The 27860-nt window shown below is 41.2% G+C and overlaps 1 protein-coding gene across 3 annotated transcripts in view; it reads right to left on the bottom strand.

The window, feature by feature from the left end:
- Positions 1-27860, bottom strand: part of CHST11 (carbohydrate sulfotransferase 11) — a 202030-nt gene that overhangs the window by 1942 nt on the left and 172228 nt on the right. The window lies entirely within an intron of this gene.

The raw sequence follows: 27860 nt of genomic DNA, 5'->3' as shown, positions 1-27860 counted from the left end.
TCAGCTATCATAGTCAAGGCTGTTCTCATAGGCACAGGCTCATCTGCAGAAACAGTTGTCACAATCTCTAAGGTCAAAGGGATCAGATGTTAGCAGAAGTATCTTACCTGTACTTATTCTAGTAAACCATTTTACAACACTACGTTGATATCCTGGAACTCCATTTATTTTCAACAAACCTTGTCTGAAAGACCATTAACCCTCTTAGTTGTATATAGAGGAAGCATCTCCCTGCTCCCACTGTCAAGCTCATTTCTAAGGAAGCACAGAACTCAGGCTGACCTTCGCTGCTGAGACACAGCAGGAGAGCACAAGTTTCAAAAGGCGTCGCAAATGAACACAGTATGTGCTCTTGCTGCTGATGTCTGTCTCGCTCTAGGATTAATTGTCGTGTCTTCCTTATTGGCGATGACCTTGGCAAGGGAAATAAAATGTGTGGACATTTTCCGCTATTCTCAAAGGAAGGAAGGCACTCCAAAGTGCTGCCTTGAAGGGATTTTTAGCTCTTGACTCACCGGCTTTTGATGCCACCTGAATCAATAAGAGGTCACGGGCATGCAACCTTTGAACAGGCAGTTTTGGGTCACATAACATACAATAAAATCCTTACTTCTATTGCTACCATTTATTGCTAGATGCATATGTTTATTACACATTTCTTAGGAGAACCAATGTAGTGCAGTAACAATGTTGGAATAGGACTCAGGAGACCTGGGTTCGAATCCCAGAGGCTGGCAATGCTGAACCATTCCTGGAACATCTTCTGTATCTTGTCTAGTCAGAAGCGACTTCATGGCACATAACAGTGGACCCATTTCTTAGGGATTTCACAGGACAATTTTGTGGAAGTGCCTTCTTTTACAGAACTAGTAGAAGCACAGCTCATTCAAGTGCTTCCCCATCCTCTGCTTTCCACCCTATTCTAGCGGCACAACATATAACAAATTCTGTCCCACGACATAACAATGACTACTAGACAATCAGTCCATTTTATGGTCTTGACTTCTTGGCAGTGGCCCCATCATTACGGAAGGTTCCCCCTTTCTTTTCATGCCAGTAAAACTACAATAAGAGCAAAAGTGCTACCTTTTTAAAACACTCAAACTCAGCTGCTAAATATGGCTGCCTCACTCTGTCTAATGGTAGGGCCAGAGTTTAGGCCTTAGGAATACACCTCTGTCTGCTCTTAGTTGCCTTAAACTTATCAAACTCAGCTGAGAAGGGATCCTAGTTTGTGTTGATCCTTTACTATGGAATTCAAGTGTTGGTTAATCAAAAGGCTTTTTAACAAGATTTCATGCATCTCCACAGGAGGACATCTAACACAGGCTGGAGAGAGGACTGTCCTTCAGATCACATTGGAACACAACTCCCTTCAGTCTTAGGCAGCACTGTCACAGTGTGGAATGATGGGAGCGGTGCTCTAAAAATATCTGTAGGGCCACACCTTGCCCACCCTGTTCTAGGCCAAGGGAAGGCCAGGAATAAAGAGTCTGGAGATTGCCTTGATATGTGGAACTGATAAGGTTCAACTCATGCTGGCATTGACCACTGAATGTTGCTGCTTAAAGGCAAAATATGCCTTGTTATTTCTACAGCCTGCAGGGGAAGCAGAGGCTAACAAAATTTCTGACATTTAAGTCAATAAACTTGTAATCACACAGCTCTTATTCTAGACATTCGGGATAAAGTGCAAAAAGTAAATTAATTTAATGTATTTTTTAAATTTTAAGTCATCGGCTGTATGCTGAATACAAATCAGATGCTCCATTAAGGGGGGGGGACAACAAGGAAAAATTCATCGTCAAAAGATAATTGAAGAGAGTTATCTGAATGCTTCAAGGTTTATTGGCATTCTGTGTGAAAAAGAAAAAAAATGTGACTCTCTTCCCTGACTTCCCCCTTATTATAAACTTATAAAAATTATGGTTTTTCTACATTATCAAGAAGTAGATCTTAGGAGACCATCTAGACCACCCGTTACTCAGTGCAGGATCTATAACACAGGATGTATCTACAGCAGCTATGACAGATGGTGAGCTGGCTTCTGGTTAATTATGTCCACTGATAGACAGTCTACCACCCCCTGAGGCAGTCTGTCTCACTGTCAAACAGCTCTAAGCAGGAGGAAGTTTTTCCTAGTGCCCACCTGACACCTCCATTCCTGCAGTTCCCATTTATTGGCTGAAATCCTTCACTTAGCATAGTAAGTTGTAAGTAGAATAGGCCCATTGAATCAACTGGCCATATGCAGGAGCTGATTCCGAAAATCGCCCCAGATTCAATTGGCTGACCCTAGTTGCATCTTAGTTGCAAATGGATTTCAGCCATTGTTGCTAGTCCTGCCAATCATGCTGAACCCTTTCCTGCATGACAGGTTTTAACATCTTGAAAGACAGCTACCAGGTCACTGCTTAAAATGCTTATTCGGGAAATATGAACGTTGTTTTATTTTTTAAAACGTTCCCTACAGAATTTTGTTTCCATTCCCTTTGCTAGCCTGTTCACCTTTCTCTAGATGTGATACAGTTCATGAATGTCGTTTCTTAAGTTTGAAAAAAGGAGCAGGTGATGACTGATGGACTCAAGAAGCAACAGAACAGGATTCAGCTAGCAAAGAAATACATATTCACAGCAGGGAGACATGCTTTGGCTGACCTAAATTGGAAGGGGCTCATTAATGTGGCCAGGTCCTACAAGCTGATGCCAATAGGGGACTGATAAAACCTTCTAAAAACACAACAAAATCACAGAATCACCTGGTTCAACACAGTTTTGGTGCAAATAGCCACCTAGACACTTGCTGAAAGCTGGTTTAATAGTCCAAAGTCTCTGAGGAAGTCAGAGATTCTGGTCTATTAAACTTATCATACAGACACAAGAATGCACACATACACAGAGGAATACCTAGGGTTCACCGAAGACATTCTGCTCCCTGAGATAGAGTACAAAATGGTGGCCTGCTTCTGTTCCAAGCACAAACACTGACTAAACTATCAGTTCAAATTTCCTTGAGCATCGACCATATGTGAAGACATCAGACTATCTTAGGAGCACAAGCACGGCAAGGAACATACTGCTTTCTCCACCAGCACCTTCCTGCTGTCTCTCAGCGTTTGCTTCCTGAGGCAAATGTCTCACTCTGTCTAAAGGCTGAGTTGCCTGCTCTCTCCCTCTCTCTCAAGTCATCCTTCTACCATTTGAATCCTCTCTAGTGTCACAAACATGTACCAAAATAAAAAGAAAAGGTAACATTTTAAAATATCTTAAAATCAAGAAAACGTTTATTTAAATTTGCCAACAAACTTAGGCAGTCAAAATACTTGAGAGAGGCCAGTTCTGCTGAAAGCTGAACAGTTCCCGATACATGTAACTTACTAAAAGGTGGAAGGTCCCTAAATTACCTCAGCTGTTGGAAGAAGGTTCTATAAATTGGTTATGTAAGGCAACTTTGTTCTTCAGATGTTGATGAACTACTACTTCCACCATCTTGTACCATTGGCTAGACTGCTGGGACAATGATAACTGCAGTTCAGCAACATCTAGAAGGCTACAAAGACTTCTTGTGGTGAGAAACGATTAGGTCCTGCCCTCTTCAGTTTGGTGGCATACCTTACTCAAATATAAAGTAAGAAAGGACCCTTACAAACAAGCTTGGGGTCACTTTGTTCTAACTCACTTCCTGTTACAAAGTGATTTCTTGAAAACCACTGAGGGATATGAAGGACTGTGAAATTGCATAGTGAGATAGTTTTCTTTGTAGAAGCAGCTTTAAAATTTTCTCACACAGAAATGACAAAGCTGGGGCCGGGCATGGCCACCACCATTGACTCCATTTTTGAGCAACTTTGCTACTGTGTTCAAAACCCTTCATAATTCAGAATTCCTTAGGAATTCCCCCCAAATTCACTTTAAATTTCTCTGTAGGTGATATTTTGATGCTACCTCTGTAATTTCAACCTTTCAGATGTTGTCCAAAGTATTTCACAAGACAAAGGTGGAGCTTTAACGATTCCATGTATAAAAGCCAAGCGGGCTAGTAGTTGAATCTTTCTTCAAGATTGGTGATGGGTCAGAATTCTCTGACACACTTAAATGAAGCAGGCTAACTTAGGGCAATACAGGTCTCCTGTTAATGCCTTTGAACCATCTTCCACCATCTTATATCTTAGGTAATTGCTTCACTCTGCCTAGTAAGTTCTGTGTCTTCTAGTTTCAGAGCACACTTTCAATCAAGAGGAAGTCCAGTGTCTGGACACCTGTATTAGTAAAAATGGGCTGTTCTAATTAAATGAAGCAAGGACTGTGTTCTCAAAGCAAGGACTCCTCCCTATGACTCAAAAGGATAGAGGTACCTGATGAATCATCAAATTCTTCCTGATTTAATAAACGGAGAGACATCACATCGTATCTTTAATCCCATTTCTCCTCAGATCATGTAAATCTTTTGCCTTTCACATTGTATTTTAAGGAGTCACAAAGTATTTGATATTTACATAAGCCTCCAAGGAACAAGAAGACTGTGAAACTAAAGGCAGGATAGAGAGAGAGAGAGAGAGAGAGAGAGAGATTTCCCACATTTCTTTCCTTGCCAGGACAACATGGACTCTGGATGTGTAATGTGTGACAATTATCTGCTTTTGCCTGATATGCTTATACAGACTAATACGGCTACTTCTTCTAAAATTATCCTTCAACTATTTCAGACAACAAAAGGTGAGATCAGAAATTCTCTGTAGCTTTTGGTCTTTTCTTCCTCTCTGTGCTGCAACACTGTGTAAAAAAGTAGTTATTTTTGGAGGTCTGCCACAATGATGAAAATGTTCAAGAAATCTGCAAGTGCTCATTCATTTCTTCTCCATATTTGAAAAGAAGGCTAGTTGATTCCTTTCTTTGTCTTTGTCTGGCTGGGATGTCCTTCAAAGCGGCTGCTCTCAGCATTCATATGTAACATCTACCCTGCCTTATCTGCCTTCTGTACTCTGCAGCGTCCCTCTGAAAGATGTATTTTTACCAGGGGTTTCAAATTAACATTGATCAATGGACCAAGGTCTTTTCAATCCCCATTTGATCTTTCTATTCCCATTTGTAACTGCCATTCACTAATGCACATTGGAGGTAATTGACCTAGGATGCTCTTTATTCACAGGCTTAATAACAGCAAATAGGCAGGCTGGCTGGCTAGAAAGAGCAGCTGCTGCATATTTGCTTTTTACATATTCCTCACTGCTGTACACAGTGATTCTCACATTTAGAAAAAAGGAAAAGGAAAAGCTAGCCTTAAATCTTACGTTTAACACTGGTCATCATCAAAAAACATTATTTAAAATATTACTGGCAAGCAAACACTTTTAGATTAAAACATTAGGGCAATAATGCCGACACATTTGATTAATGAATGAGCAGACTTCATCAGTGTTATACTTCTCCAGAGAGTCAGCGCATCCACAAAAGCTACGGCCCTCTGCCACTGCTCAGCACATTTCCAGGACAACCCATAAGTCCCTGAAAGCTGTTGGGAAAAAAGGGCTTCGAGACACTGAGACAAAATATAATTAATAATCTTTATCTAGTTCTCTTAGGAAAAAGGGTAAATGGGACATCCTAAGAAAACAAGAAAGATACTAAAATACATTACAAAACATACCAAACAGTAAAGTGACTTAAAGGTGGCGGCAGCTCACGCAACACCCACAAATTTAGGCAAGCACACACAGTCTCTCAGCACCATCGAAGGTAAGTCGGTGAGGGAGAGAGACAAAGCTTTATAGAGCCTAACTGATTATAAGGGACAGGTGAGGTCTTTAAGGATATTAACCCAATGTGGGTAGAATGATATATATCTTGCAATATACCAGCACCAATGACACAATGAGATAAAGACAAAGCAGCGTATTGCTTTTTCATGTTAAAATGACATCAGCATCATCCTCAGAGTCATCAAAGGCTGCACCAGTGCTAAAGTTGCTAAAACAAGCTGGTTTGGGGATCTAAAAAAAAGAGTCCCTGACTGAGACCTCTGATTCACAAGGACACGGAGCAAAGCCACTGCATGAAAAGGATACCATTTACATGCAAAAGCTTCCAGGTTTCAATCCCTGGCAACTTCAGACAGTGCTGGTGAAACACTTGCGTGAAAATCCTGGAAAGTAACGGACGGTCAGTGTCAAGAATACTTGACAAAATGGACCCAGAGTCTGAGTCTGGGAAAGACAGCTTGCTAGGCTAAAACATCCTCCTGCGCACTGTGGCCTTGAATCAGAACATCTTTTTCAGTTCACTCCTTGACAACGCAGGGTGCACAAAACCTTGACACAATGCTATAGACAACACACTTAATGTCAAATGAAATTGTGCCTTAAAGGCCCTTCGGAAAGATACATCCTGTGCACATACCCTATATCTATATTAACTGCAAGAGATGGCCGCACCTCAGCCCTTTCTTTGAATGGAAGAGAAATCCTTTCATGGAGCTGTTGCTGCATCTCTTTTAAGTGTTCATTCTCTTCAGAAAGCTTCTTGCTCACCCCCCCATCCCATTTGCATTTGCTCATTATTCCCTTTCCAGTTGCAGACAGTCACTGTCTGCCTTGCATTATAACCCTTTCATCAATTCTGAACCCTTGCCAGGTCCTAATTGTTTCACTCCGTTAATCTGCCTGAAGATGCCAGCTCCATTTCTTGTTGCTTCTGCACACTTGTCAGATTTCCTGTCTCACCTGGTGCATAAAGACTTCCAACTGGGAAAGCAAGGAAACAGCTCCAAGCTGTCTTCTGACAGGTATCTACCAGCAAATATCCATCATTTCAGCCTCCTCAACATGTAGATCTCAACACAATCTTGCCATTACTATGAGAGAATATATTGTGGAACAGATAAAGGGGTTCATACAGCTGCAATCTAAAAGGCCAACCCAATTACTGTATATAGAGTTACTGTTTACCATGCTTTTTAAAACCATGGACAGGTCATGGAATGAAGAAGACAACACACCCCACCCCCTATTTCATGACAAGAAGCCTGCCCTGCTCAATCTATAATCTTCCAGGGAATCTAGCACTACTGGGCTGTGATATACCCATCCAAAGTAAAATAAGAAACTGTCCAAAGAGATCAGCGAAGGAGACACAGTAGCAATGGGAAGGGAAGAGGAAAAAGTCTACTGGAAAGGGTTTGTGAACAAGATGGATCCCCTGGGCTCCTTTTGACAAATAGGATGCTGTGTTCTAATCTTCTTTGTCTTTCATCAGTAATTTATTTACACCAAATCAGAGGTGTTAGGGAACTGCCAATACACCTGGCACTGACTTCTGTATTCACCCAACTTGGTTGGTTTTTCTCTTTGTCAGAATCCTATCTTAGAACAGCACAGAGCAGTGCAATCTGTGACCTTCCAGATGTTGGTGGACAAGCAGATGTTGAAAGACCAACAGTCCCATCATCTTTCATTACTAGCCATTTTAGCAGGGACTGATGGAAACTAGAGTGCAACAACCTCTGGAAGGCCAAAGGTTCCCCAGTTATGTTTTAGGGGGAAGACCAGGACCAGGCTTAGGTAATTAGTAGTACAGATGAAATGCACTTTCAGGCACTCCTCAGCACATTTGGTAGGTGGTACTCGTGATGTTTACAACAGTGGCACTTATTGTTTGTTTAGTCTTTAAGACATGTCTGACTCTTCGTGACCCCATGGACCAGAGCACGCCAAGCCCTCCTGTCTTCCACTGCCTCCCGGAGTTTGGTCGCTTTGATGACACTGTCCAACCATCTCATCCTCTGTCGTCCCCTTCTCCTCTTGCCTTCACACTTTCCCAACATCAGCATCTTTTCCAGACAGACTTCTCTTCTCATGAGATGGCCAAAGTACTGGAGCCTCAGCTTCAGGATCTGTCCTTCCAGTGAACATTCAGGGTTGATTTCCTTCAAAATGGATAGGTTTGTTTTCTTTGCAGTCCAAGGGACTCTCAAGAGTCTCCTCCAGCACCACAATTCAAAAGCATCAATTCTTTGGTTGTCAGACTTCTTTATGGTCCAGCTCTCACTTCCATACATCACGACAGGAAAAAACATAGCTTTGACTATGCAGACTTTTGTCGGCAAGGTGCTGTCTCTGCTTCTGAAGATGCTATCTAGGGTTGTCATCGCTTTCCTCCCAAGAAGCAGGCGTCTTTTAATTTCGTGACAGCTGTCACCATCTGCAGTGATCATGGAGTCCAAGAAAGTAAAATCTGTCATTGCGTCCATATCTTCTCCTTCTATTTGCCAGGAGGTGATGGGACCAGTGGCCATGGTCTTGGGTTTTTTTAAATTATGAGCTTCAGACCATTTTTAGCGCTCTCCTCTTTCACCCTCATTAAGAGTTTCTTTAATTGCGCCTCAATTTCTGCCATCAGAGTGGTATCATCTGCATATCGGAGGTTGTTGATATTTTTTCCTGCAATCTTAATTCTGGCTTGGGATTCATCCAGTCCTGCCTTTCACATGATGCATAGAAATAAGCAGGGAGACAATATACAGCCTTGTCATACTCCTTTCCCAATTTTGAACCAATCAGTTGTTCCATATCCAGTTCTAACTGTTGCTTCCTGTCCCACGTATATATTTCTCAGGAGATAGATATGGTGGTCAGGCACTCCCATTTCTTTAAGAACTTGCCATAGTTTGCTGTGGTCCACACAGTCAAAGGCTTTTGTGTGGTCAATGAAGCAGAAGTAGATGTTTTTCTGGAATTCTCTGGCTTTCTCCATAATCTAGTGCAATTTGGTCTCTAGTTCCTCTGCCCCTTCAGAATCCAGCTTGTAGTTCTGGGAGTTCTCGGTCCACATACTGCTGAAGCCTACCTTGGAGGATTTTGAGCATAACCTTGCTAGTGTGTGAAATGAGTGCAATTGTACGGTAGTTGGAGCACTCTTTGGCACTGTCCTTCTTTGGGATTGGGATGTAGACTGATCTTTTCCAATCCTCTGGCCACTGCTGAGTTTTCCAAACTTGCTGTCATATGTAGTATAGCACCTTAACAGCACCATCTTTTAAGATTTTAAATAGTTCAACTGGAATGCCATCACCTCCACTGGCCTTGTTGTTCGCCATGCTTTCTAAGGCCCACTTGACTTCGCTCTCCAGGATGTCTAGCTCAAGGTCAGCAACCACACTCTCTGGGTTGTCCAGGACATCCAAATCTTTCTGGTATAATTCCTCTGTGTATTCTTGCCACCTCTTCTTGATCTCTTCTGCTTCTGTGAGCTCCCTCCCATTTTTGTCCTTTATCATGTCAATCTTTGCACAAAATGTTCCTTTAATATCTCCAATTTTCTTGAACAGATCTCTGGTTTTCCCCTTTCTATTATTTCCCTGTATTTCTTTGCACTGTTTAAGAAGACCCTCTTATCTCTCCTTGCTATTCTTTGGAAGTCTGCACTCAATTTTCTGTAACTTTCCCTATCTCCCTTGCATTTGGTTTCCCTTCTCTTCTCTGCTATTTCTAAGGCCTTGTTGGACAGCCACTATGCTTTCTAGCATTTCCTTTTCTTTGGGATGGTTTTTGTTGCTACCTCCTATACAATGTTACGAGCCTCCATCCACAGTTCTTCAGGCACTCTGTCCATCAAATCTAGTTCCTTAACTCTGTTCTTCACTTCCACTGTGTATTCATAAGGGATTTGGTTTAGATTATACCCGACTAGCCCAGTGGTTTTTCCTACTTTCTTTAGTTTAAGCTTGAGTTTTGAGGAGCTCATCTTCTAGAGTCATATCTTTTAGCCTTTTGTTTCTGTCCATGGAGTTTTCTTGGCAAAGATACTTCCGTGGCTTACCAGTTCCTGCTCCTGGTGGAATCCATTTAGTCAGAACTCTCCACTGTGACCTGTCTGTCTTGGGTGTCCCCGCACGGCATAGCCCATAGTTTCTCTGAATTACTCAAGCCCCTTCGCCATGACAAGGCAGCGATCCGTGATGGGCAGTTGCACTTATACTACAGAGTACTGTTGTCTCAAGTTAAAGCTGTTATCTACCCATTTTAACAAACATAATTCAAGCAGAAACATACTTTCAATTTAGCCAATGAAAATAAATTAATTTTGTAGGAGGTTCGTCTTTGTAGTTAGCAGCAAAACACTTGCCAAGGAGCAGGGAGGGAGGAGAGATAGGTTAAAGACAGTGACCATTCCTTCCCTCTTCTTTGTCTAGTTGCATTAGCTCACTGTAGATAATAACATCAGCTGCAAGCCACCAAGCTTAAGTTAGCACTCCCATTCATTTTGGCTTCAGGCAAATGCGTAGCTTACCTAGGCATTGCATGGCTAGCTTTGGAAAGCACAGACCTTCTTTTTCCATAGCATTCAGAATGCGTTCTTCTCCGCTTCACCACTGAACAAACCATGAGCATGCCAGCCTTGCATGTGACTACTTCTATCTCCATTATTTGAGTGAAAGGCCAATGAAACATTCAGCTACTTCTTATCTCAGGCACTTGGATGCAAGGCATTTTGTTAATTCTCCTCAGATGGCAGTGAGCAGCAAGCACAGGAGAAAGAATGAAGTTATACCACGGGGAAGACTTGAAGGTTTAACCAGCGTCCAGCCCCATGGGATGCTCCTCTGTCCGTTCAGTTGCGAAACCTGGCTCTCACTGTGGGTGATGAATACACAAGACGTCCAGTCTTTTAAAACGTTCTATTTCTTCCTGAACTATTGCAAAACATTGTGGTTTCAGAGCAGTGAGCTCCTGTCACCTTCTTAAGCTTGTGTAAGAACAATGAGGACTAAAACAGAGGGGGAAAATAAATGCCTCTGAGCCTTCAGTCACATTTATGGAGTGAGAAGAAAAACAGGAAAGTAGTGCTGGTTTATTTTATTTTAATCAGCTTTATTTTTTTATAGGCTACCTTAGCACTAGAAGCTGTTTAAGGCAGCCAACAGTACTCAAATTGAGATTTAAAACAAAATATTGATTAAAAAATAACAATGGAATAAATAAATTAATGACACAACAATAGCAGAAAGAGCCAAGCAGGAACAATGAATTTACATTGTGGCAGAAAAACAACAGAGTAGGAACAAGCCTAGCCTCCTTCACCAGAGAGTCCCAGAAACTAGGAGCAGCCACCAAGAAGGCCCTTTCGGTTGTGTCTTTGTGTCGGTGCAACAGTAAATGATTGCTTCTCCTGAAGATGTTTTGCCTGTGTTATTTTCTTATTTAACCCTCGTAGACATAACTGCATTTTGGTATGAAACAGTAATGGTACCCCATGTGGTGCAGCAGGAGGGTAACGGACTAGGACTCACGAAACATGGGTTCAAATCCCCGCACAGCCATGGAAATTCATGGGTGGGAGTGGCAATGGATAAACCACTCCTTAAATATCTCACTTATCTTGAAAATCCTATTAAGGTGGCTGCAAGTCAGATGGGGCTTGATAGCACCTCACACACAACATGAAACAATAGTATCTGCAGCTGCCTTATCTATACAGGGAATATTAAGATCCTGATATTGAAACCTCCCCTGTATTCCTTTTCAACTTTTTTGACCTCCAAAACCCATTACTTCGGAAATTGTTCAGCTTGCCTATAATTACTGTACATAGATCTGGAACAGGTTTCCATTCTGTATTTTCATCTTTATTTCTACCTTTCTCACATTGCTTTGTTTCTCGTCGTAAGAAGGTGCTCATTTTCTCCATTCAACTCTCTGTGCAGATAATATGAAACCGAAAAGTACAATGAAAGCCATGTGTGCATAATAGGTAATGTATGAGCCTTCAGCTCTCAGGAAGCCATCTTTCAAAAGGCATGAAAGGGGAAAATGGACAGTCAGCGATCTTCTGATTAGAGACATTTGCTTGTATTCATGCACAAGGTTTTCCATTTTTAAAAAACAACAACAACTGTCAGTGCAGTTTCTCATAATTAAAGTGTTACTCCACCTCACCCCATACTCTAACTTGGCTGAAAATGACATATGTTGAAATGAAACGTTAAAATTTCAAATCACTCTTGAATTGCAACCATTTTCAGGCACTCTTTAATACCGCTCTTTACAATTTTGATGAAGCTGATTAGGATTACTTTGCACTGAAGTGCCACCAGCTTTTCTGATCTTTGTAAACAGGTGTTTGAGTCTTTTCTGGTGACAACATTGGGGAAATATTTTTCATCTTCCAATTATTATTGTTGTGGTTGTCATTTAAGTGGTTTATTTTACACTGAATCTATGGTAGTCTTGCTACAAACCAACTTTTCTCGAACATTAAATATTAAAAACAAAACTAGACTTCTGGGATTCTCAAGGGCCAAGTAGGCAAATGTCAAGTATTGTGTGACCTAGCCAGGTAGCGACAATCACAGTCTACAACGGAAGACAGGGCTCCTGTACCTTTAGTAGCTATGCAAAGAGAAAGCTTCAAGACTATGGTCCTCCATTTCATGTAGCCTCCTCTGCAGATGGCAGGCTAATATCTAGAGGAACTGCTGGCCACTCAGGGCAAATTACAAATTATCCTTTTAAAAAAAGGCAGGGAGAGAATTAGAGCAGAGAAGCAGCAGGGGAGAAATACGATGCCTACCCTCACCCTTGCCCAGAAAACCATTTCCCTGCTCCAGACTGCAAGCTCCTCCAGTGGCTTTCCCCTGCCTTATGGTTTGAAATGTATGCTGTTGTCGTTGATGTATTATGAACATAAGCCGAGTAGTTTCTTGAACATTCTGGCATATACTGATGCTGTTGTGTGACTGCCTAGATTTCAAACTACCTGTACAGTAAGTAACAGAGTGACTGTGACCACCCTCAATATAAAGGGGACTTTTCAAGCATTCTATATGATGACTAAAAACCTCCAAAATGATTACAAAAAGAGAGAATACTAGCAAACAAGAAAAAAGGAGGGGGGGAGAGAGAAAGAGAGAATAAAAAATCCACTAGGTCTTAGACAGTGGCAGTGAAAAAAGCTCAAAGCTTGGATGCAAACCCCATAATTCCCAGCAGTGAATGATGCTCTGCAGGTAACTTAATGCAGGGAAGGCCTAAAAGATAAAAGATGGTGGAGGACATGGCAGCTGTGTGAGTTCACCCCTACTTGAAAGAGAGGGTAACTAGCTCAAAGTGGGGCTATCATATTTAAAGAGGCAGTTGTGCTGCAGTCATATATTCTACTCTAGAGTTATCACAACTGATTTACCAGAGGCAAAGAAATTCAAAATAAAGCATTATGTCTATATATCTGGAATAGTGGGGATACTTCTTATCATGTTATCTCAAACTGGAAATTTCAGACCTGGAAAACAAACAAAAGAGGGTAGGCAAAATGACTAAGGCCTTCTGGAGGGATTCTCCTGGAAAAGCCACAGCCTAGAAGGTTGTAGCCTTTCTCTATAGCCTAGAGGAGATGTTTTCATTTTCTCACATACTGTACAGGTAGAACCCAATCTTGGGTAACCCAGGTGTTCTTAGAATGAAACTCCCAGAAACCCCAGCTAGCACAGCTGGTGGTGAAGGTTTCTGGGAATTGTGGTCCAAGAACACCTGGGTGACCCAAGGCTGGGGACCACTGCCCTAGATCATCCAGTGCATTTGTGACTCGTGGGAGATTCATGTCAGATAAAATACACTTCTTTACATGGTGTGGAGATGGTGATGGCTGCCAATATGCGTGGCTTTGAAAAAGGGACTGGACAAGCAGTCCATGGACAGGGCTATCAGTGGCTACTAGTCAGAATATAGGTGTATTCTCTGCGATGCCAAAGCTAGCATGCCTTTGTAGAACAGCTGCTGGGGAACCTAAGCAGGACTTCTGCAACTGTACTTCTGTCCAGCTTGTGTGGGTTTCCCTTCTATACAACTCCCCTCCAAGATCTGTTGCCACAAGGCTATTGTGGGGACAGGAATATTGGATTAAATGGGCCTTGGGTTTCATCTGGAATAGCTCTTCCTACATTATGTCAGTGGTGGGCAAAATGTGACTCAGGGACCACATACGGCAGCTTTTGGAGCCCAAATGTGTTCCCCAGAACTAATAAGGATTTTCACCATCCACACATACCCATATTTAGGTTGACCAGGAAGTCATCTTTTGTTTGTGGGGACTTGTTATGCCTCTTGTTGCGTCTGATTTTATTCATTGATTGATTTTGTTGTAATTTCATTGTTAGGTAAAGGTTCCCCTTGACATTTAGTCCAGTCATGTCTGACTCTAGGGCGTGGTGCTCATCCACATTTCCAAGTCCAAAGACAGATTTCGTGGTCACATGGCCAGCGCGACTAGACATGGAACACCGTTACCTTCGCACCTATTTATCTACTCGCATTTACATGCTTTCGAACTGCTAGGTTGGCAGGAGCTGGGACAAGTGACGGGAGCGCACTCCGTCGTGCAGATTCGATCTTACGATTGCTGGTCTTCTGACCATGCAGCACAGAGGCTTCTGCGGTTTACCCCGCAGTGCCACCATGTCCCTGACAATTCCATTGTTACTGTGTTTTATTATTTTGTTATAAACTGCCCAGAAGAAGGTTTTGCACTAGTGTAGTGGTATACAAATAAAGATGGACGGACGGACGGACGGACGGACGGACGGACGGACGGAGGGAGGGAGGGAGGGATTTTTGGTCATATTTTGGGCCCCTACTTCCTTCTAGGTTGTGACAGTGCTTCTCTTTCTCTCTCTCTCTCTCTCTCCTCCTCCTCCTCGTGCTCCTCCTTCTTTCTACAGAGGCTTTCAAAAAGATAAATGTTTTTGGGGTGGTCAAGATTCAGGTGCAACCCCCCATGGTCTGAAGTGGGCATGTGCAATCCTCAGACATCTCAAAGTTGCACAACTGTGTTCCCACAAAGCCACAGGCTTCTGGACACATTCTGGCCATACCAAAGTCCAAGAACATTTTGCATGTGAACAAAAATGCTCAACAAGGATTTATAACAGCAAACTAATTTCCATGTACATGAGCCATAGTTTTGCTTTCCTTTTAAGCTCCTGCTGAATTCTCCCCCCAGGGTCAGCATGAACTTCTTCACATAATTTTACTTCCCTCTGAGGTTTCAAGTTAAGAAAGAGAGAGAGAGAGAGAGAGAGAACGGGAAAATAACAGGGGGAGGAAGAATAACATCGAAAACTTAAACACAAATAATAAAAATTTGCCCTACAGCACACATCCTACTTGGAGGATTAAGATAGTGTAGCTACTGCAGTCTGGCTTTAAACCTGATACAAAACATCTGTTCCTGTTTAGGTTTTAATCATTTCTCTTCTCTTGCCTGAATCTGCAATTGAGAGGCAGGAGTGGGGGGTGGGGAGGCCTGAGTGGGATGTAAATGGCTGGCTGGATTGTCCCTTTGCTGGGAGCAAAGAATTCCTGCCATGCTCAGCTGAACATTTGGAAAGAGAGCCAGCAGACTCCAAGTTCAAGTGAAGAACACTGAGATGCAGTTTTCTCACTCTGTATTAACCCTTTTCTCTGGAGCTGTATCATAAGAGGCACAATTAACTCCTCTTCTTACATGATGGTAGAATCACCTTCTCTATGATCAACTTCCCAGGGAGAAAGCATGGCAGGAGAAACAAGCAGATATCAGTTATGTGCCTTCCAAAACTTGTCTAAAACAGGAGAAGTTATTGGACTGAATTTGTCAACAAGTTCAGTCCAAGATATTATGCTGCCTGAGTTGCCTAGGTGTCTTCTGCGTGTCCTCGGTGGTTTGTATACTACTGTACTGGTCGGGGCACCGTCTAACAGAGGAAGTAGGGAGGGGATCACAAGGAATTGGGGTGGGTGCCCTTTGATGCTGCCAACAGTATTTCTTGCCTGAGGCAGCCATCCTTGACCCCAGGGTCTGTTGCCTGAGGTGATCACCTTACTTTTTCAGCAGTCCTTTAAATATTTTCACCCTATGGCACATTACAGAGATTTCCTCTAGAAGCCAGAATGCGAATGCAGAGACTGCCCCCTCCCCAATCCAGAGCAAAACAAAGTAACATTTTCAAACTCTGCCAGAACCAGTAAATTCATTTAAATCTCAGAAGGGAGCTTACAAGCAGGAATTAGGGATCTCTTTGCAAGATTGAAAATCTTGGTAGACTAGTGCTGACACTATGTCACTCTACCATCACAACCCCACATGTTCATGTCACTCAAATCAATGTTTGTAAAGAGCCATACCGTTGCACATCTGTTTAATTTCATTTTGAAATCCTCATCTAGACCAGATGTTAAGAAATTTCTCCTCTTATCATGTCCCACCAGGGACCAGACGGGCTAGCCTTGATAGGAAATGGAGCTCAACAACAGATCCAGATCTAGGACACTATTCAGGCAAGTTGAAGGGCAGAGGGAGGGGCTAGTGACCATTCACATTTTAACCATCTTATTTATCCAGGAACACCCATATCTGCAGCCAACGCGCCAGCTCAGTACAACAAATATCTATGGTTATAAACAATTCAGTGGACTTGTGTCTTCTGTGTGGAAGAAATACAAATCTCTTGGCAGACAAGATAAAAGTATGTATGTATGTATGTATGTATGTATGTATGTATGTATGTATGTATGTATGTATGTATGTATGTATGTATGTATGTATGTATGTATAAAATATTTTTACTCAAGGTGACTTACGCCATTAAAAGACAGCACTAAAGCTAACAAGGGTGAACATTTAAATACTAAAAAGGATCAAATGCCATACAAAAAACATAAATAATACCAAAACACATTTAATGCAGTAAGGTTCAAAAAATCATTTTTTTGCATGCATGCATGCGTGTGTGTGTGTGTGTGTGTGTGTGTGTGTGTGTGTGTGTGTGTGTGTGTGTGTGTGTGTGTGTGTGTGTGTGTGTGTGTGTGTGTGTGTACATTTCCATTTCTATACTGCCTCATTAAGTGTTGCCACTCTAGGCAATTTACAGTATGCAATAAAAATATAACACACACTATGTAACAAATTTTAAAAAAATACAATAAAGGACGATCAATCCTGTCACTAGATGAAACTAAATAAATACAAATACACAAATTAAATCTCATTTGAAAATCTCAGGACAAATTTACAGTAGCAGAAGGCAGATATGTATAATTCAGTTTTAATTAACATCTTAAAAACAGAGAGGGATGGTGCCTGGTGAACCTCTGGAGGAAGCATATTCCAGAGGAAAAGGGCCGCAACCAAGAAAGCTTGGTTTCTGATGTTGGCTTTGTTGAGCTTCCTAGGTGCCACAATTCTTAACATCAAGGACTGCAAGGAGCATGTGGGATGGGTAGATTTTTGGGGGGGAGAGAAATTCTGCCAAATATTGAGGTCCCAAACCATTAGGGGCTGTATTGGTTTCCTTAAATTGAGCACAGAAACTCACAGGGAGCCAATGAAAGTGTGGCAAGATCAGGAATACACATGTTCAAATCTGCTGGTTCCTGTAATCAGTCTGGCCACATTTTGGACCTGCTGAAGTTTCCATACTGACCTTCAAGGATCACCCTACATAGAGAGCATGATAGAAATCTATTTTGGAGATTGCCAACACATGAAACACCGTTGCTATGCTTTTTCTATCCAGCTAGGAGAGCAAATTGGGCAATCAACTGAAGCTGATAGAAGGTCCTCTTGGCCATAACAGACCTTTGACCCTCCATAGAGAGGATTGGGTCCAAGAGTAACCCCAGGCTGCAAACCCAATCCTTCAGGGGGAATGTAACTCCACTGAGGCCTGGTAAGTATCCCTCTAACTGTCCAATAATCCTCCCAACAATAGGATCTCTGTCTTATCTTGATTTAATTTCCAGACAAGTAAGTGTCATGGTTGCTTATTTTGATGTGTAGATTGTTAAGTACAGTGAAAGTAAGCAGAATTCCAGGGGCTGCGGAGGGAGTCAACATCCTAAGCACTGATCACAGTAGTTGGAAAATTACCCAGAGTGCTAAACAGAAAATTGACTTGTTCAGGTTAATTATTTGAAATAAAAACTATACAGTTTATTGAACATGTTATAGTAGTAGTCAGCATTGCTTATACATTTTTAAAGCACTCTTTAAAATGATCAAAAATGACCAAAGCCACCCACATTACCTCCCAAAGTAACATAATAAAATAATATGAAACATCATTACTCAGTTAACATTGTTGTCATTTAACAATTAATAGAAGAACTCTCAAGATCGTTGTTAATTTTTAAAGCTTGAATTAGTGATAACAAATTAATTTTTAACTAACTGTTCCCAAGTTCTGGCCCTCAATGAACAGTTACTGCAAAAACTGCTGTGTTATAGCTCTGGAAAAATACAACCGGAAGAGAGACAAGTGTTACACAACTGTGCTCTAACATACCTAAAGAAGAATTAGGATTAATTGCGGAAACATAGTGTTCTAATGGCTGACTGAGGCATGAAGGATTAACTATTTAAATTCCTATGGACATTTTCGCCCATACAAACAGCTGCCCCTTGGTGGGTATTTGAGAACAGAGTATAACTTCCGTACAGAATCAAATCAAGAAGCCTGCCTAGCCAGCATTTCAGGGCAGGGCACTGTCTTGGGTTTTCACTGCTATACACCTCAATATACAAAAACATCATCCCACCAGTACTGACTACTACAGAACAGAGCTTTATTACTCAACAGTGTTCAATTTCCTCTAAGATTTGATCACTTAGAAATCATCTCTAGGATGATGTGAGCCAAGCTGTAATAAACAGACAGATCACCTCAGGGCTAGATGAAATCAGCAGTGTAACACTGCTTATATTATTAGGGATAGACAAATAGATTTTGTTTGGTTCATTTTTAAAAAGATCTTTTCAAAATTGACAGTTTCCTTGATAAACATCCCATGTAGAAGACAATGAACTGGATTGATTCACTCATTCAAGGAGAGGGGTTTGAACACAGATATAAAAATTGTACCTTGGAATCAACCAGGCTTATTGTGTGAAATTGGTGTTGCCCCCTTTTTTAAAACCATGCCCAGCTTTTCATTTTTAACAGCTACATGGCAGGATGGTACAATATAGTCCTCTTTACATTAAAGAAATGTGTACGACAGAATTCGGCCATTGTGGATGCCTGATAATATTGGCTGGTTCATTTTTGTGAAGAACCTACCAACATTTCCAAACAATAGATCTACTTCAGTTTTGTTTTTTTTTAAAAAAGAAAATATAGGAATCAGTAAAACTGGAAGAACAACTCATTCCTACTTGCTACCAACTTATTTGAGCAGAACATATCCCCGACATGTTGCTTAGATACTTCATCAAGTCCTAAATATTGCAGTCAAACAGCTGTCTAGATCTGCATAAGTTTCTTGTAACAGCTTCACTGCCTACAAGTCTCTTTCCGGGATCAATTAAGAGCCAGTTATGAAATACAGACCCCGATATGACTTGCATCTAGGACCATATTTCCACACATGTGCTTTGAAGAGTTTAGGATCTCCAAGGAAGGCCCTTCCTTCAGTCCCTCCCTTTCACAGATATGCTTGAAGAGGGCGTGTGAAAAAGTTTTCTTTGTCGTTGCTCTGATTTCAAGGGAAGTGAGGGGGCCTAAACCCCATGTTGTGGTCAAGCAAGCAAAGAAATGTATAGTTGATTCAGCTTCTAGTAACTGACTAGCCGCTGAGCAAAGATCTTTTAATGGGAGGGAGTTGTCCACCCCTCCCCCAATGTGCTTTCCTATCACATTGAATACGGTTGTTTTACTATGGTAATCTATTCAGCTATGTTTTAATATTATAACTTTCTGAGGGGGTAGCTGTATCTGCCTTTTAAATTATGTTTTAAGCCATGTGAATCCAACTCTTGGGAGAAAAGATGGATATAAAATAAATGCATGAATAGATATTGTTATAAATTACATTTTCTCCAAAGAATTGCACTTCATCTTAAAGGTATCATTCCTTCTATTCTTCTCCAATTTGTCTGCAGCATTCTTAAAATGCAGTGGCATGAACTGGACATATTAGCCCACAAGGTACACAGCAGTCTTTCCACTTATTTATTATATACACTTCTTTTTGTTAATGCAGAATTTGACAACACGTTCAGCCAGTTCTACTTTTTTTTCCCTAGAACTAGTGAGCTCTAATTAATTTGGATATTCTCTGTCCATGTGAAACAATGTAATTTGCATATAGTTTCTATTACAACAGCAGATATAATCATGTTGCAACAGTTCAATAAATGTTACCTCCATGTGGAAACTCTAAGCCACATTTTGAAAATTAAAGATTGATGGAGTGAACGACCATGAGCTTGAGGATTAGAAAATTGAACATTTCTGATTTTTTAAAAATTTTCTACCATCACAGTCTGGCCCCATCTTTACTGTCCTTCTGCAAACAGGCAAATAACTTTCCCTTCAGACAAGCTTACCCTTAGTGACTGGCTGCCAAGTGGATTTTTTTTTAATTGATTTTTTGAACCTTACTGCATTAAATGTGTTTTGGTATTACTTATGTTTTTTGTATGGCATTTGATCCTTTTTAGTATTTAAATGTTCACCCTTGTTAGCTTTAATGCTGTCTTTTAATGATGTAAGTCACCTTGAGTAAAAATATTTTATACATACATACATACATACATACATACATACATACATACATACATACATACATACATACATACATACATACATACATACATACATACATACATACATACATACATACATACATACATACATACATACATACATACATACATCTGGACAAAAAGTAACCCAACAACAGATCAAAGAAGTCACATCCTGTCTGTAGGCAGTGAGTCATCTTCCTTAGAATCTGGATGCAATGAAAGAATACAACAGTTAGATTTGATTTACTGTTGTGGCATGTTTACTGACAGAGGATGAGCAGAGCTGTTTTGGTGACTTTTCCAACTAATTGCCTAAATAACGTACGTGGCACTAGGTGCTATGCAGCTTGAATTGGGAGGGGCATTTTTGCCTTAGGATGCATCACAGAATCATAAAATGGCAGAAATCTCCAGCTACTACAATAGATGGTTATCCAATCTCTACTTAGAATTCCACGCCCTTAGGAGGTGGTCCAGTCCACTGCCGAACAGCTCTACATGTTGGGAAGTTCTTCCCAGTGTTCATCAGCACTTCCCTTCTTGTAAGTAGAATTCATTAGTCCAGCTTTCAACAATGGAAGCAGAAAACAAGTATGTAAAATCTGGCATGTGATAGCCCTTCACATATTCAAAGAGAGCTACCATGGCACCTCTCAATCATGTCTTCTACAAGCTAAATATGCCCAGTTTCTTACACCTCCACATAAGGCTTGCCATCTTGTCCTTTAAATATCTTGGTTGCCCTCTTCAGAACACATTCCGGCTTCTCTATCTCTTCCTTAAACTGTGGTGCCCAGAACTGGACACAATTCTCCGAATGAGGTCTAACTAAAACAAAACAGAATGGCACCTTTACTTCCTTTAATCTCGACATTATATTTGTCCTGAGTGATAAAATGTACTGAGCTTGTAGTGGTTCAGTGAGGCATTTTACTTATTTGGCTTCCCTAAATTATAATTTCAGAATTTCTTTAGCACTCATTGCTGCTGCAACATCAGCCAGTTGCTCCACGGCATGTTTAAACATGCACTTAAACTAAAGAGAGACATCTCAGCCAAGAACAGAATATTACAGTACAAAACATCTTATGCACCTTATGCATTAAAGATGGCTCTGAATTGAAGTGGCAAGTCTTCAGTTATAGGGAAATGTAAAAAAAAAAAAAAAGAGAGAGAGAGAGAGAGAGAGAGAGAGAGAGAGAGAGTAGTTCCCAGAAAGTGAGTGTCCTACACTGCATTCTGACACTTGAACATATGTTTGTTCTTTCTTCTCCTTAAAAAAAAAAAAGAACTCATTGATGCATGGAACCAACATTAAAAGGCTAGCTTAGCTAATAATGAAGCCTCAAGAGTGGTCTCTATACCAGCAAGTGAACAAAGGACCTTCAAGGAAGGCTGGGCATGATAAAATGAAAGACAAGGATCACTGAAAGGCTGAAAGATATAGTACAGAAAAACAGCATCAGATATCACAGGAGCATCCCAGAGCCAATGTGTCAGCTTCCAAAGGCACAGAGCAACATCTGGCACAAGCAGTGGGAAAGACACAAAGGAAAGCTGAAAAGCCTAAGAAAAACATGAGCCATTGAGAGACAGGGAGGAATATTCCAGTAAATTAAAATTTATTAGAGGCAAACAAGGGCAAAGGAAGAGATAATACAAACATATAAGGGTAGATGACACATATAAAGGTAGTTTTAGCAAGGATCTAGTTCTCTTCTAAGTAATTTCTTTTCTAAACACTGTTAAACAACAGAGTGGAGAAGATGCAAAACCCCAGTCCATAATCTTGTGGAAATTCACTTGTGGAAATAAATAGCAGGAGTCCCTTAGAGCTAAGATATGAGGTTTCTTCCTGCACACAAGAGATCAGGAACAGTGGCCTTTCAGATGCTTTTGGACTATGACTGTTATTATCCACTGGCTGTGTAGACAAGACTGATGGAAGTTGGAGGACCCAAATGCCTTGATAGTCACAGTTGCCCACTGTCTACAGATCCTGGAAAGTCTGAGCTCTTTTTCTTTCACAAGACCAATAACCCAATTCTCACACACAGCAGACAAGTTTGTTGGATACATACTGTATTTGACTGCAGGTGGAAAACACCTTCAATTGGCAACCAAATACAGTCACCAGGTTATTGACAGGGTTGGGTCAAACAGAACAGGCCAGCCGTTCTAGAACAACCCTGTTGGCTCTCAGATGGTATCTGGGTTCAACTCATAGTCCAGGCAATGACCACTAAAATCCTATCTACTGTGGACTTAGCAAGCCTGAAAGCCTACTTCTCCCACATGTTCCTACCCATTTGTTAAGAACTTCCTCAAAGGTGCTATTCCAGATTCTTCCACTGCTTAAGGATATGTGAAGGAATATTTGTGCTAAGATCTTTTATAAATCATAGAAAGAGACTCCAAATATCTGTCTAAGGAAGATTATGTTTTTTCAATAAGCAAAATGGGACAAGATTATTTCTTTCTTCTAGATACTGGGCTGGAGTTTCTCATCCCTTTTCTGTTCTTGGCTTTATTGCTTTATAAGATGGTCATCAATCCTTTCCTCCATGCGATAAGACAACCTGTGTAGCCTCTACTCCTGGTTTCTGACTAAGCTTTGCATAAGCTATCCAAGTTACTAAAATCCATCTCCCAAATAGGTTCAGCACCTTGGACAGTAGATTCACCACTCCTTTGGCATCAGACTGACCAACATCTACTGCTGGGCTGTCTTCTGGTGGCATTTGGTCCTCTCCAGCTTCCAGGAAAGAAGAAATTATTGCTGCAGATGACTAGCAGAAGCTAGCTTGGTAGGAAGAAGGCTCCCCTCCAATCTCAGCATAAAACACAATCATAAAATACCTAAACACTCTGCAAACACACAAACGCAGAAGGATGTATAAACCTGTCAGAATTCAGATGGATCAATAATGTTCGGGTTTTATGGAGGCTTTTAAAAACTTGGCAGCTAAGGACAGACAAGGGGGTTGTACAGAGACTGCAAAAGAAAAGAAGCTCAAAACATTTTGTGTAAGTGCTCTAAGAAATTAAATTGTTTGCAATTTTCCTCGAGCTGAAACTAGAATCATTCACTAAGCAATCTAGTCTGAGGAAATGTGTTGTGGTTGGTGGCCATTTTGTAATGTCTTATTAAAAACAAGATCCCCACCCCTCATGTCCTTTATTGCCTTCTCTCCGTCATAGATCTATGCACAGATTTCACATATCCTAAACAGAGTCTAAGACCCCTGATGTCATGAAACATTTAATGAAATGTCACTATCCAACTAAGCAATGCAATTAGGATTAATTAGCACAATGCTAGCAGTATCCCCTTCCCTTAAGACTTCACAAACAACTCAAGCCACAGAGCTGTTCCTGGCCCTAATGCAAAAATTCTGCTCAATATAACTATATATAACAAGGCCCACAAACTTTTACAAATTAGACCTTTTATTGTTGGAAGGCATAATTAATCTGCCCATGAGGGTTCCTGAATTCTGTCTTCTTGTTTCTTGTGTTTACATAAGAAGGGCTTTCCTGCATTAACACAATGACTTCCGAGAGCCCAGCTCGTCACTGAAAGCAATACCTTTTCCCCCAGAACACTTAAAATACTAGTTACTACTAGCCAAGCAGAAGTGGGAACTAGTTCTTTATGTCATATTGCCTATCACAATCAAAAACACTCATCAACAACACCATCCAAGTTCTCTCCAGTGATGCCCATCTTTTCCACATATGTAGCAGCCACATTGGAAGAAGAATTCTTTGAAATAACAGAAGAACATTTGGGTTGTTCCTGGCAGAACATCCAATGGAGCATTGACGTGTTGAGTTATTCTCCACCGATTATCTGAGATGCTACTTCAGCCCACTCATCTGCAAGGAGAGGTAAGGAAAACAGCCTGTGTGGATCACCAGACAGATGGCATGTTTTATCCAGATTTTATGGACTGGTACCTGAGTATACTTAATTTTCCAGAATTGTTACTTCTAGCTATTCCTTGCATGGGGATTCTTTATTCAGTGGTCCAAGGGAAGGCAATCTCCCCCACCCCAATTATCTTTACAGTATTTGCATGGTACTGTTGGCACTCTATCTACTACACCACACTGGCATTCCTCTATCTATTACACCACACCATTAATGGACAGAGTAGGTCTCTGGAGAACAAGGTTTGAATCCCCACTTGGTGATGGAAACTCGCTGGGGGAGTAGAACTGGCGACACCACTCCTTAAATACCTAATTTATGTTGAAAGTCCTATTAGGTCACTATAAATCAGTTCTGACTTGATGGTACAGAACACACACACATGCACACACAGACACATTGGCACCAGGAGAAAAAGAGTGGCTATGAACAGCCTTGAGCTTTCAGGACTTGAGCAGGGCTATGGAGGACAGGACATTTTGGAGGTCACTAGTTAAAAGGTTGCCATAAGTTAGAGATGACTTGATGGCACATAATAACATCAAATGTCCACAACTCCGGTTCTATCAAACCAGGTGACTGCTTCACTTTGTCTAATGGGAGGGCCCAGAAATCCCAACATGGCACCACTGATATCTTTCAAAACAATTAGATGGTGTGTGTGTGTTTTCTTGTTGTTTGCTGTGCGACGCTTCCTGTGCAATCTGTGGCCATGGGCTGCCTATTTGGGTGGCCGATGGGCTAGAAGATGTGTTGCCTCACCCAAGAATCAGCTGAGAAAATACTATAAATGAAGTCCAGGGAAAATGAAATAATGGGAAAATGCTTTTTGGTTCTCAGACAGAGGTAGCAGTTGCCAACTTTGATGGAGACAAAGCATTCTTCTTTCTTTCAGACATATGTATCTGTATTACCTGCCCAACTGGAAGCAAAACAAGAAAGAAAGGGGGTACATCGAATCTATGTCCGACTGCCTATCCAAAGTAGTAAAAGAGCTTTCCCTATGGTTCCAGAATGGTTGGCTTCACTGCCACTGTACAACTTGTAAGTCTTGTAAGTAAAAACTAGGTAGGTAAAGGTAAAGGTTCCCCTTGACAATTTTTGTCCAGTCGTGTTCGACTCTAGGGGGCGGTGCTCATCCCCGTTTCCAAGCCATAGAGCCAGCGTTTTGTCCGAAGACAATCTTCCGTGGTCACATGGCCAATGCGACTTAGACACGGAATTCTGTTACCTTCCCAAATAGTTGTCCCTATTTATCTACTTGCATTTGCATGCTTTTGAACCGCTAGGTTGGCGGGAGCTGGGACAAGCGACGGGAGCTCACTCCTTCATGTGGATTCGATCTTACGACTGCTTGGTCTTCTGACCCTGCAGCACAGGCTTCTGCGGTTTAGCCCACAGCGCCACCACATCCCTAAGAACTAGGTAGATACAACACCAATTCTGTAATTGCTCTGTTGCCATAACAATGAAATTGACACACAGCAATTCATCCTTTTCATTCACTTCACCAAATGCTGACATTCACGCAGCTCAGCAAGTCACTTAACCCCTCAGCATGGAAAGAGTTTCTGTACATTTCTTCCTCCACCCCTTTGCATTTTGAAACACTAATTATGAAGTCTTTGAGCTAAACCAAATATCTCTGCAGTCAAGGCCTCAATCTGCTGAATGAATATTTAGCAATTAAGTATATGAATAAATAGTAGCAATAATGAAGCTCTCAGGAAAAGAAAACTCGGAGGTTAGGTCACGTTAGACAGGAAATGTGGCATTATTCCCTGTGCTTACATTGTAAAGGATTAATTTATCTAGACCGAAAGCTTCCAGCTCAACTTTTTAAAAACAGGAAACGTCGGTGTTTCTTTTGTAACTCCTTAGAGCCAAAAAGACTCAATGATGATATAAACTGAAAAAGAGATAATGTCAGTTACTCCTGCTTTGCTTTTAGTCCTTAACCTTTGCACTATCCATTTAGAGATAACACAGCAAAGATCTTTTTGCTTCTTTTATATCAACTAGGTTTGGCTTCCATTTTCCAAAATACTACACAATCTGTACTTATCTATCCTTGTTAGCATATTTCTCAACAAAGTGCATGGGAACCTGAAAAGTCTGGTCATAAACAGTATGAACCTGGTTGGACTTTGCTGATTATGCTGCTCACGGAGCCATTTCAGCCTTTGGCAGTGCAAATCACTTGCTCCGGCAATTGGTTAGCAATTTTCATGAGGCCATTTGAGAGAAAATGACCTCTGCAGTTAGGTGGTGGTTATCAACGGCAAAATAAAGTGACAGTTCCTGGTAGTTTTCAAGCTCCAGACACTAGAAAAAACATTACAACTAAGTTCCAAGCTAGTTGCTGTTAGGGCCAAACTAAACATGATTCTATACAACTAGTGTGGAGCAGTGGTCAGAACGATGGATTCTGGCTTGCTAGATCTGAGCTTTAAATTCCTGTGTGACCATAGAACTCACTAGGTGACCTTGGGCCCATCACACCCTCTCAGCCTGAGCATAAACTGGGGAAGACAAGCGCTTGGAATGCTACATTCAAAATCACTGGAGGAATAGTAGGATATAAATGTAACAAACAATAAATAATAAAAGAACCTTTAGTAACAACCAACATTTTAATGTGAAATTAATAGTGTGTATATGTTTGAGAGAGGGAGAACATTGGAAAGAGAGGTCATCAGGATGACTACACAAGAGGAGAGGTAATCAGGACTACTACACCTTTCCTCTTGTGTATCTTGAAGTTCTATACCTGTTGCAGCTTTCAGTGAAAGCTTCTCAACCGAGCTTATAGTCTATCATGAAACGGATGCATGTTCCTATATTTACCAGATCAGTTACATCACAATTTTCTACCAAAGAAAGGCATTCAAGACTGTGAACCACAACAGGAATTGTTGTGCTGTTCCTTGAGGTGTCTGTTCTGGCTACAAAAACAAATACCTTAGCTCAAAGTGCTGGATATAACCTATAAAGCCTTAAGCTGTTTGGGCCAAAAGGTCTCTGGTGAAGACACAAGACAGGACCTTTTCTGTGGCTGCTCGCACGTTGTGAAATGCACTCCATTCGGGAGGCCAGGTAGTCCCTCCCTACTGTCATCTAGGTCCTAGGTTCTTAACCTTTGTTACTCGGATGCTTTTGAACTGCAACTCCCAGAAACCCCAGCCAGCACAGTTGGTGGTGAAGGCTTCTGGGAGTGGCAGTCCAAAACTCTTGAGTAACCCAAGGTTAAGAACCAGTGATCTAGGTGGCAGGCAAAGATCTCCTTTTTGAGATAGGGGCTTGAAACCTGAACACAAGTGCACTTTATTCCAGGATGCTTTGCATGTTTTGCTTCTCATGGGGCTCTCTGATT

This window comes from Pogona vitticeps, chromosome 5 (genome assembly GCF_051106095.1).
Source record: "Pogona vitticeps strain Pit_001003342236 chromosome 5, PviZW2.1, whole genome shotgun sequence".
NCBI classification, from domain to species: Eukaryota; Metazoa; Chordata; class Lepidosauria; order Squamata; family Agamidae; genus Pogona; species Pogona vitticeps.
This window is presented reverse-complemented; position numbering and strand designations above follow the sequence as displayed.